Source organism: Canis lupus, chromosome 10 (assembly GCF_011100685.1).
Source record: "Canis lupus familiaris isolate Mischka breed German Shepherd chromosome 10, alternate assembly UU_Cfam_GSD_1.0, whole genome shotgun sequence".
Taxonomy (NCBI): domain Eukaryota; kingdom Metazoa; phylum Chordata; class Mammalia; order Carnivora; family Canidae; genus Canis; species Canis lupus.
In genome coordinates this window covers 60,974,181-60,986,860 of record NC_049231.1, presented here as the reverse complement: position 1 = coordinate 60,986,860, position 12,680 = coordinate 60,974,181, and the positions used below count along the sequence as shown (strand labels likewise).

Sequence of the window (12,680 nt, the reverse complement as noted above, 5' to 3'; positions counted from 1 at the left end):
TTTTATACCTTCCACTTTTTCTCAGTCTGTTCTTATTTTCCTTCAAATACTCAAGTATATTTAGAAAACCATTTTAAAATTATTATCTGTTAATTCCATCATTTTTGTAATCATTGGGTCTGTTTATATTAATTGATTGTCCTGCTGACTATGGGTCATATCTCCTGCTTCTTCACATGTTTAGTGAGCTTTGATTGAATGCTGAAAATAGCTATTGTTATATTTTTAGGGTATAGATTTTGTTTGTCTTCTCTTAAATAATACTGAATTTTCTCCTTTTTTTGATGCTAATTTGAATTACTTTTTTATCAGCTTAATCCCTTGAAAGTATGATTTTCAGTTCTATTCTGGCCAACCTAAAGATATGTTTACTGTAGTGTTAGCCTAGCATGGCTTCTCTGAGATTCACGCTATGCTTATCACCCAAGACCTTTCAACATTTGACCCCAGACTTCTATTCCAATCTTATCATCTATTGCCCTTTTAATGTACATTACATTTCAGTCAGCCAGGTCCATTGTTTTGTTTATTTTGTTGGTTCTCTTTGTCTAAAATGATCTACACTTTTTTTCTGCCTGTTCAAATTATATCCTTCTTTCCACTCATAGATTATATGTCACCACCTCTATGAAGCTTTCATTGATCATCTACATCACAAGCAATTTCTTCTTTCTCTGTTTCTAAGTTTCTTAGTTTGATTCTGTCTTAATTTATCATAGTTTGCATTATAGCTTTTTGTAGCCAAATCATTTTACCTTTCTTACACTTAGCTTACTCATCTGTAAAATGAGGAGATAGCATGGCTAGATTTCTCAGATAACTTGCAAGATTTGTGCATTATATAGTGAAATATGATATTGTGTAGTAAATGTTATTATTAACCCAATGATCTTATCACCTTACAATGCTGTAATATCTTTGATTGGCAACATCTGGTTGTCATAAGCATTTTATAATTCTTTATATTTTGACTTTATCCTTCAGATATTATGACCCTTTTGTTTGCCCACTATACATCTTCCAGTCCACAGTCAATCCAGTAATTCTATATGTTCAAGGAAATTGTGAACAAGTACGATTGCCTAGATCAAATGCCAAAACACATATCCTTCAAGCATTTTGATGTATAAGATGAAACTACAATTTGGCTTGAATTACTTGATATTTACCTTAATTATTTAGTTTTCTTATTGTAGATGCAGATTAATTGGCTAAATACCCTGAAGCTGTTAGTTAATATGCATTTATTAAGTGATTGTTAGTTTTCTGATAACATATTAAGTACTTTGGGCCCAGTAATAATAATAACCTCAACAATAGTAATGCTAACTATCATTTATTGATAATATTCTCTGGTTTAGTCACTGTGCTTAAAGATTTTACATACATGAACTTTTTAATCCTCCAAGAGAAGGGTGGCTGCTATATTATCCCCACTTCTTACATGAAGAAATCAAGACTTGGTGATGCTAAGCAATCTGCCCAAGAGCATACTCTCAACACTGGTTGCACATTAGAATCACCTCGGTGCCTTCTAATAAACTACCACATCCTGTCCACATCCACATCATGTCCGAGACCATTTAACTCAGAACCCCTGGGGGTATAATCCAGGCATCAGTATTTTAAAATATCTTTCCAGGTGATCCAAATATGCAGCCAGGGCTGAGAATCACTTCTCTAGAGTCTCTGTTTAATCATTTATAAGCGTCTATAAAAGACAGTTCCTGCCCAGTATGAGCTTACTAGTTAATTGGCTAGACATCCACAGATGGAACAACAAATAACTAGCACAAAGGAATCAGGAGGTTACACAACTAAACGCTGAATTATATAGCCTACTATAAGAGCAGCAGAATTTGAGAGAATGTAACTCAATTATAATTCTTAAGTGTGAAAAGGGTTTGAATATAAAGAACAACCAAATGCTTTCTCTCTAACAGAGCAGGAGATGCAGACAGGATTATGCAGACAAGATTATGTCTAGTCTAAGAAAGTATTTCAATGTTCAGTTGGACTAAAGGGCATAGGTTGTCTTGAAGACTCTTAACATAAGGTATTTTTTTTTAAATGATTCTACTCAAAGGCAGGGCATTGGACTGAGTGACCCCTCACAGCCTCTCTCAGCCCGAGTATTTTGTGACATGCATTGGAATGCAGACAGCTCATCACGGTGAGGAAAATGAAACAGCCATTGTGTCTTGCTCTACTAGACCGCTTGCCTCCTCCAACCATCTCCACAAAGTTGCCCTAAGCCTTCAAAGTGTGTTTCAATTCTGGTCCTCAACAGCAAAATTCTGAAGAACAATAGTGTGATGTCTGAGAATAACAACTCTACCCCATACTCATCCTAGCAAAACCATCTGTCTAAGCATTCAACATTATTACAAGTTTGCACCCCTTCAGAATAAATAAGTTAGACCGAGGAGGCTGAGTAATCAATGTCCCATAGACAGGTTTTAAACGAATTATGGGTATCCATACATGTCCGGGAATGTATCCAGCCCACTGGGAGTGCTGAGTAAACCGAAGGAGGTGTTACTGTGTATAAAAGCCATGCACACCGTGGGCATAGTGAACATAGGTGGCAAAAGAGTGGAACTTCCTGATGCTCTTCATTTTCACTAGCATCTCCCCTGTTGTTAGGGTCTGCTACGTGATCCATGCCACACTTCTTTCACTCTCCCCTAGAAGAGCTGGCCACCTAGTGCAAAATGTGCTAAGAATACACGGGAAGGGCGGCAATGACTGCCGAAGGAAGGCGTGGGAGGCAGAAGATGAGGGATATGTATAGGAAATGACTGTAGACACATCTGATCAAAATGTAAAATCTGACATTTATCTGTTTGCAATGCTGCGGAAAGGTGGTCTTGCCAACCACGGATGGGCCAGGAAGCAGTGGTTTTTCTATTAAGGGTAAATAAAATGAGGGTAAAATTTTAAGTTGAGGAATTTTTCTGTTGCTAGAAGGCAAATTACTACATGCAGTAGTACAAAAGAACAGGGGTAAACAATACAATATGCTGTGAATTGCGAATGCATGTGTGGTAATGTCATGAATATATTAACTTCCTTCATTGTCAAGGCAAGTGACAGAGGCTGCCTGAAATTCAGAGAGGAGCCGGCTGTCACTCTGCAGCTCAGACACTTGGAGTCACATCTCTCCTAATAACAAAGTCTATTCTGTTTACATTTGACATGGCGAGCAAGGGGTGGTGGGTTGCTTTTTTATAAGGAAATGAATGAAGGCATGAATGAATGAAAGAGTGAATGAGTAGATGGAGTCTCTCTACCCAGTCCATCCTGAAGCCATCAGTCTTCCCTGTTTGGATGAAAACAAATCATCTCTGACAGGAGCACATTTAGATGAATTTTTTAATATTTCTGGCAATGGGTTGTATTTATTTATTTTAACTATGTCAACATACTGCACATTTCTGAGTCTGGGTCCCAGTGGTGTTTAATAAAAGAAACCTGTAAAGCACTACAGTGTCAGAATCAGGGAGGGAGGAGATTCTATATGAACAAACAGAGAGAAGGGAATTTGAGGATGATGCCACTGAGGGTTGGTGACAGGTTAACATTAGTTCTGCTTGGATTGGAGGTTCTGGCTATCTGTCTGTTTCCCCTATCCTAATGCGTAACTGAGGTAGGAAGGTAAATATCCCATTGTGCTTAATAGCAGGATCCAGAGAAATGTTCTCAGAGTGAGGGAGGGAAAAGAGCCAGAGGCAGATTATTAGGTTGGAATTAAAATGCAGACGAGATTCATTAAATTGTTGACCCTCCTCCCCACTCCAAAAAAAAAAAAAATGTGTATGTGTGTGTGTGTGAGTGTGTGTGTGTGTGTGTGTATCAGGTTGCCATCTTAAATTGACAGCATTAGAGAGGAATTATGTGTGCTGATTAATAAGTGAATGTTTTTACCATTATGATCGCGGCACCTGCTAGTTATGTCGACATTGAAGAGGCTCTCAAACTACAGTGTTTCCAATAATAAAGGTACCATCAGCTGAAAGTTGTGCACAAGTGTCAGCGCAGGGACACATCATTTTCTTACACAGTTGTGATGTTTAAAAATATTGCCGTGGTTCCTCTCTCCAGTTCCTTCTGCACCCTTCCCCCAACTCTTACCTATGCATTGTGCACAAAGGCGCATCATTTACTCATGTCAGTAAAGCAAAGGAAGTTTAGGGTCAAATCAGAAAATGCCAAAGAGAGTGAATTCCAGAGCAAGACTAACATGCAGTTTACCATTTAGAGCCACATGATATAAAATGATTTCAAAACATGTGTTATTCTTTCTAGGTTCCAAGAAAAATGGCAATTTTATCCAATTTGGGCATTTGCCAAAGGTGCCATTTCACCAAATGTAGCTACGGTCATAAAAAAGGAAGCTTCAGAGTAGATTAACTGGCTTTGCTGTACTATAATGGTGCTTTAAATGAGCAATTTGAGACAATTAACCTGGAACAGGCACTTCTGAGTGCTTTATCCCTTTAACAGTTTTGGTTCTTCAAACAAGAACAGAGAAAATGAAAATTGGCTCCTTCCCATCATAGAATCTTCTGTATAACTTTGTGAATATGCATATGATCCATAAGGAGCGTGTAATGGGAAATCTAAACTATGTAATTTGAAGATGTAATACTCCATCAACCAAATAAAATCATTTAAAAAATTAATGGGTATTTATGTGGCTGACTTAAGATAAAAATGTTCTCGATCTTTTGGTAATACTTAATAGCTCTTCCCTTGGATACAAAACACATATTTTTCATCTATGTACTTATTATTTACTGTAAAGTATGGGAGGGAAAAGATCATTTGGAATTATATGGAATTATTAAAGTATTAAAATGCTTTCACACACTATCTGGAGATACTGTTCTCTCATTATATTTAAAAATAGCTAGGCAGAGGAGAACAAAAGCAAAATGAATCTCGCTAATCAAAAGGAAGGAAGAAATTTAAGAATACACTTAGAAAAATTGTCTAATTTCAAACCAGACAACAAATATTTGTTGAGTGCCTACTGTGTGCATAAGATTGGGGAAGATAATGCAGGGCAGATGAATTACAGCTGTTATAGTTATGCATGCACTGTTCTGGAGAGGTTGATCTAGAGATGGTGTACGGGACAGAGTAGAGTCCAAGTGATGAAAGACTTTTACAGTGATTGAAGGGCCCTGACTACTGTGGGGCTGAGCCACGCTAAAGAGAACTGTCCTAGGGAAAACTAGTACTTAAAAATCATTGCTGGGAGATTTGGAATTCTTAATAGAAACTACAGGAAGCCTGAGGCATCTTTGCAATATGGAAATGGGAGAAAAGAAAATACCAATTCCTGCCTGGGAATTGACCTTTCCTTAATGATGTGTGACCCTTGCTTCAGTTCCTCGAGGTTTAACTCCTCACCAGAATTCTACATGGGGAGGTCTCCTCACTGCTCAGTCTGAAAGGCTGGTGCCCAGGGAAGCAAGCACAAAAGCATAGGATGACTAATCAAATGGAACGATGACAACAGTCAAGCGCTATATAATCTGTAAGAAGTAAACCACAGTAATCTGAATTTCGGGATTTTTCCATGTTCCTCAATCCAGCATTTAATTCTCAGGCCTTATCTCACTTGACAATTTTCTAGCATTTAACAGAGTGGGATCCCTCCTTGGGACTTTCTACCCTAGCTTCCTGAATACCACTCTCTCTTAACTTACCGAATGATACTTCTCAGATTCCTCTTCTGGATCTTTCTCTTCTTATTGACCTCTAAATTTTAGAGCGCCCCACTCTCATTCTCTCCCATCTCCTCTGTCTTCACACTGTCCCCGAGTCATCACATCCAGGCCCATGGCTGCAAATGCCATGTTATTGACACCCTGATTTACATCTTTAACCTTGACATCTCCCCAAAGCCCCAGGGTCATATATTCATCTGTCCGCTCAGTGTCTCCCTTTGAAAGTGTAGACGTCTCAAAATGAACATGGCCAAGCTGAACTGGACCCAAACTTTTTTCCTCCTAGTTTGCCATCTTGGAAACTATGACCACCTACCCTCAGTTTTTGGGATGAAAACCCCAGACCTAGTTTTCTTCCCATGAAGGCCTATTTTTGTTCCAGATTTGGAAAGTGAGGAGGAGTCAAGAGTATTCTTAGTGTAAAGAGAATCTGAAGTATCACACCCACCCTACAGGTTGCTTTCTCTTCTCAATAATGGGTTGCCTAACACACCCACACTTTTGACAAATAGCTGTTAGGCAAGGTGCACAAGGTGGATTTAGACCCCAATGGATTCGACACAGATCTTGAGCTCAGAGGGTTTACAATTAATACCTAAAGAGAAAGATGTATGGCCCTGCTAATCCAAGGGATGGCAAGACAACTCATGAATCTTCTAACTCAATATATGATTTCTCTGAAAGGGAAAGATCTCAAAGATAATGGTTGGTCTCCACTCCTTATCCCATCATATTCCAAACCATACATCCCCCCAATGGCCCATCTTCAGATCTCTAATTCACTGGGAGAAAACCAGGGACAGAGCAAGGGTTCTAAATGCTCATCCTAGATAAGCAGGGAAAGTATAGTGGCTCAGTGAACATTTTTCAGACTGAATATTGAAGCCAGTGAGGTTGGGTGGGGTTTTCTCTGTTTTCCTGAATACTTACAAAGCCCTTTCTTTCTCATCTTTTATACTCACTCAGCTTTCACTGAGTACTTCTTTGCAAGGACTTAGGTGCTAGAGATTAAACCGTCATTAAGATAGATTCTCTATTCTGTAGGAGTTTAAAAGTCTAATCAAGGGAGAAAACCAAGAAATAAATTGTGTGATGCCCGGGCTCAGATGCACTGAGTGAAGATGGGGGACATGCATTGGTGGTGTGGACTGTGCCACCTGGTGGGCTCAAGGCAGGTCTGTAAAGAAAACGATGTTTGTCCTCTGTTCTGGGCAGCGGGAAAGCAGGGACAAAGGCAAGAAAGTGTGAAGCAGCAGGGCCTATTCATGGAACTGCGATTCTCAGCTTGAAAGTCGACTGTGAGGGAGGCATGTTCAGAGGTGAGATGAGGATTAGGTCACAGGGATCGGTGTGCCAAGCTAAGGGACTTGGCCTTTATCCTATGCAAATGGGGAAGCCAGCGAGGGCTTTAACAGAAACCGTAATGTAATTAGATGGGCCCTTCTGCAGATCACTGTGACAGCTGTGTGCAGGTGAACTGGACATGATTAGCAGGGGGGCAAGCTTCCTCATAATGCGAGTGAGCATAACCAAACCTGGAATGGAGTTTTCAGCACTTTAACATATGTAATGAGCCTTCGTCTTTGTTTGCTTTTGAGCCTTTATATGTTTTCACATTATTAGTTTGCTTATGAGATTTCAAACGCCATGGCCACTTATTTTATGATTTGACTCTGATTAAGTTACCTAATGTGTCTAGTCTCATCTGTCAAATGAAGAAAATAAAATATTACTGCTCTTACAAAGTCTTTGGGAGGACTAAATAATTTTTTTCATGTCACAGGCTTAGCCATGGCAAGTACACATGTGCACAATTAAGCATAAGTTATTGTGGACATTATTTTAACTAAGCAGTGAAGCTAATCGACAGGCACAGGTTTTACTCTATCCAGGGCTGGGAACATAGCTGTCCTCATATTTTTTCAGCACACTTGGTGTTTTAGTACTTGAGTAGCTTGTGGATAGTTTGAAGAAGGAGGAGGAGAAGAAGAAAGACTTAATTAGCACACTGAATCCCAGTGTGAACTTCAGCCTTGAGCTGGAAAGGAAATTCCCAAAAGAAAGTTTAAAATGCTGTTAATGGCAAGGTGCAATTCTGGATTGGTGAAATCATACCATTAAATGAAATAATCATGCTCTTTGGCCAAGAGCCATGGAGAGACTGTGGTCACACCCAGAGATACTGAATGACCCTGCTGTCCTGGAGATGGATGCTTTCTTACTAGCTATTTTGCCTTTGCTTTTCTATTTCCAGGTTTGAAAAGCTCTTTCTGAAACCCACTTTCCACTAATAACAACAGTTCCTGCCCTTTTTATTTGTTTATTTATTTTTTTAAAAGCTTTTACTTATTTATTCGTGAGAGACACAGAGAGAGAGAGAGAGGGAGAGAGGGAGGCAGAGAGATAGGCAGAGGGAAAAGCAGGCTCCCCACAGAGAGCCCGATGTGGGATTCGATCCCAGGACCCCACGACCACGCCCTGAGCCAAAGGCAGATGCTCAACCCCTAAGCCACCCAGGCATCCCAGTTCCTGCCCTTTTAAAAATACTATAGCAATTAATGTATCGCATGCTTTATATATACTCATTTAAATCTCACTACAATCCAATGATACTATTTATATAAATATTGCCATTATTATTCCCATTTTACAGATGAGGAAACTGAGGCAGAACAAGGTTTGTTTGTTTCTTTTTGATGCCTAGCCATCTGACTTCACAGCCTTAAGGAGCTTCATCACTTTATGATAGTGACTTCTTAAAATAGTACTATATGTATATATATCATATATACTAGTTGCTCAAAAATAATGTGGAGATATCCTCTGCTTTTTAGAGGTTTGAGTTATGCTTCTTAGCTTTTACGAAATAGATGCATTCATATCTATTCACTAACTGAAAGAGATTCAAAGAGGATCTTCCACTTTTACAAAAAAAAAAAAAAAAAGGTGAAGAACGGTTCGGTGTTTGTTTTGCAGAGAGGCGTTGTAGAGGCAGCAGCACACCCTGAGCACCAAGGGGGCGCTGCCCAGCTCAGCCCCCTTCCCTCTCCCCAAACCACACTCAGCATCTCAGGATCAAGCCACCGCAGCCCTGACCTGCGTGCGCATCTGTGTTTTAGCTCGATTCATTTTGTGCATCCGTTAGCAAGATGATGTGTCTTAAGGTATCAGAGAAGCCTGCGCAAGGTCATTTTGGGGGGTCTGGGAATGCTCGAAAATCTTTCCATATAAATTAATGGTAATCGCTCCTTTGCTTTATACCATTTTGGCCCAACAAAAGGTTTCAAGGGCACGCTACTTTTGGAGGGGCGCCTGTTATTTCACTTGTGGGTTAACAGATTGAAGCATGGGTACCTTTAAACCTCGAGATACTCATTTGCGCCTTACAAAAACCCACTTAGTTAAAAAGATAGTATGCTTTGAAAATGCTAGATTGTAGCCAAATATCAAAATTAGAGGTATTAGCATGCTAAGTTGAACCACCTCTTAACCTATTGATTACTAAAACAGAAGAAAACAGCACCTTTTCAAGTTTTTTTTTTTTCCCTCCCCACAGTAATTGGATTCAACTTCACATCTGTAGCATTAAACTAGTGTTTTCAACCTTTTTTTCCCTCCCAATTGTTTAACCTCCATCTACATCTCTGGCATAAATTTAAGCCTTTATTTGTGAATATTCGGATAAGCACTTTGCCTCTAACGGTATTGTTCAGGGCCCGGCATCATTGTTACAGCTGTAATTGTAACTATCAAGACACAGTTCTTTGTAATTAGAAAGTCAAGATGGTATTCAGCAGCATGGCAGCACAGGCTTACATTTGTTAGGCTATTAGAAAAAAATGTTTACAGAGAAAACAGTGTCATTGTTTAGTGCTCTTAATTGACCATCTGCCTGGTAAAGAAATGTCCAAAGAAGGATAAATAAGACTATAGTACACTTATTTATTTATTTTCTTTGTGCAGTGAGGAAATTAGGAAAAGCAACAGCAAGAGGCAAACCAGAAAAGACGCTGCTGCTAAATCAGGCTGCAAGTGAAATCATGTCATGCATACATTTCTTTTTCTTTTTTCTTTCTTTTTTTCTTTCTTTTTTTTTTTTCTTTCGCTATCAAGACAAAGACCTATGGCCTTGTCCAAGTTTGTTGGAGAAAAATGTTTCAGACTGCCCCTGGAGTCCCTGGACAACGCAGTCCCCACCTCTGTTTGCCCGGCCTCTCCCACTAGTCCTCTGCGCAGCCACCCCCGCTCTAACCACCCTGCCTTGTCCATGCATTTCCTGCGGCTGAAGCCTTCTCCTCTGTGCTTTGGCTTTGGCCCACTCTCTTCTACTCTTTTCCTCGACTAGAGAGAGATCTTGCTCATTCCTTTAAGAGTCAGCTCAAGTATTTCTCCCCATCCCAAACCCCTAGATCTTTTTCTGGCCATCCAAGAGGACAAAAATGTCTCCCTTTTCTCACCTTCTGTAGCACTTACTATTTTTCCCCTCACTTAGCAGTGGAGAAGGACCTGTCTGGCCATGTTCTTCTGTGGTGTTGAAACCCTTATTCAGGTTTGGCATCACCACTTGCATCCTCATTTGCTTTTGTTCTGACTCTCCCTTTAGATTATAAAGTTCTCCTTCTAGAAGCATGTCCTTTTCTTTGAATTCTCCCCAAAATGCTCATAATGTTTTCCTCTTCTTTTTTCTTTTTTTCTTTTTTTTAATTCCAAAAACCAGAGTAACACTTGGGGCCTTCATGAAAGGTCTACCATCCATCTCTTAACCAAGCTGAACAAACTCAGGCTGATTTGACCCTCAGGACATGTTTCAGTTCTCTTCCATAAACATACGGGGTACCTGTTATGTGTGCCTGCCCAACTCTGTAACGAAAGCAGCAGGGATGCAGAGAAGAATCAGACATGGTTTGTCATCTCAAGGAACTCACCTCCAGGAAGTGGTCTCTGGTGGAGTCATGTGTCAGGGAGAAAGGGCTGCAGGGAAAACAGGAATGCATGAAAATAAGAAGGTGAGCTTCTTGGATTTGGACTCTAATGAACAAGAGTTCATTTTGACAAAGGCCTTTCTGTAGCCACCAAAAACCCTGGTTCACATTCGATGGGCTTGTTCTTCTATTGTGTCACATTGGCATGCATCTTACAGAAAAGGCTACACTGATTGTTCTTGCCAGGAGGGAAAACAATATGTGGCACCCAGGACAGAGCTGGTCCCAGATTCTGTAATTTGGGTCCTCTTCCATGCCCAAAAAGCAAGGAGCAGCTGGTCTTGAGGAGATTATCTGTTGTGCTATATGGATGTCCTTCTGCCTAAGGTCTGAATTGAGTTTCCTCCCAAGACAATGAATGACCAGGCTTATGCTCTGGGACCTGTCTCTTCCAGGATCACAGATGGAAGCCCCCATTACAGCCACACACAGATTCACTACAATATGGAAACCCTTCAAGCAGGAAATGGAACAAAAACACAAAATATGACCTGACCCAATACCAGAGATCTTTTTTTTTTTTTTCCTGCGTCAAACTTTAGTGGATAATTCTCTTTCTTATTTCTTTGCCGTAGTTTTCTAGAGACAATAGAGCCTGGTTCACTGGCAGATATTTTTTAAGACTCATGCAAACATCTTTTGTAATGCCATCTCTGATCCGGTCTCTTTCCAACTCCGTTGTACTTGAAGCATTTGATACACTTTATACATTTTATAGTATTTCCTGGATGATGCTTCCACCACTGACTAGCTGTAATTGAATTGACTACACACCTGAGTATAAATTACCTGCTACCTTGTTGTCTCAAGCTGTTAAAAGCCACAGGGCTTTTGCTCTTGTTGCTGTGCATCCCTGGAATGTTCTTCCCAGGATGGCCTCATAGCTCACTTCCTTTATTTATATTAGATTCCTGTTCAAGTTCCGCCTTACCATTGAACGCTTCACAATCTCCGTATATCAAGAGTAACCCTCACCCCAAATCTGTGCATGTCTCTATGCTTAAATTTTCTCCACAGCTATTAACATCACCGTACCTATTAAATTATCTCCCCTTCCTGGATTTAAGCTCTCCCGCTGGTGTATCTCCAGGGCATTTTGTAGGTTCTCAATAAATATTCATTTAATAAACTAACCCTTTTTCAGAGATTCTTGGCTCGTGCCCTTACAGAGATTGCATAAAGCACAGAGTTCTATAGAATTCCTGGACTTTGGATCCTATGTGGGCCACTTAGCAACCATGGGACCATGAGCAAGTTGATTCCCTTCCTTACACCTGCTTCCTTAACCTCTGCAGAGAGATGAAAGCATCTGCGTCTTTAGAGCAGAGGTGAGGATATGATGAGAGAGGGCCAGGGAAGCATTTGTCTCCCACAGCAGGCAGCCTCTACATGTACCTTGCCTTCTCACTGTCCCCATGCTCTGTTCGTGCCCTCCCCTCCTAATTTCTTTCTCCCACCCCCACCACCTTTCTTTTAACTTTCCCTCCTTCACCTTTTTTTTTTTTTTTTTTTTTGGTCCTTCCTTCCCTTCTCTCCCTGCCTCCCTTCTGTCCCTCTGCACTAGGTGTGGGAAAAAGCCTAAGGATTCTTTTTCTGCATGACAACACACACATGCGCACACTACTTCTATTCCTGACTTTTCAAAAGGTTTACAGTGAACCATCTTGATGAACGTTTGCCTCTATTCGCTTCTTTCTCAGCCAGAACTTTCTGCATTCCCTTCATTTTTCCCAACTAAGAATCCCATGCCAAAATCCCCTTTTTGAGGTGTTGCTGGATCAGGTTGTTCTTCTCTTCATCCCTTTATGCTGTACTAAAAACACATAGTCCGAAGGGATCCATGGAACCCCAGAGCCTGTACATGCATTCAGGCAGAGGTTATCATTGCTTGGTTCATAGGGAACATTTAACACAGATTTTTCAGTATGATGCTAATCTTAACCCAGGTCAAAGCCCTTCC

General features: G+C 40.3%; 1 long non-coding RNA gene across 1 annotated transcript in view; it reads right to left on the bottom strand.

Moving 5' to 3' along the window:
* Positions 1-11,889, bottom strand: part of LOC111097770 — a 44,198-nt gene extending 32,309 nt beyond the window's left edge. The window contains exons 1-2 of the long non-coding RNA XR_005366093.1: positions 11,756-11,889; positions 10,576-10,709 (exon numbers count right to left, since the gene is read on the bottom strand). This is a non-coding gene — a long non-coding RNA (uncharacterized LOC111097770). The remainder of the gene's footprint in view (positions 1-10,575; positions 10,710-11,755) is intronic.
* Positions 11,890-12,680: the final 791 nt, after the last annotated feature.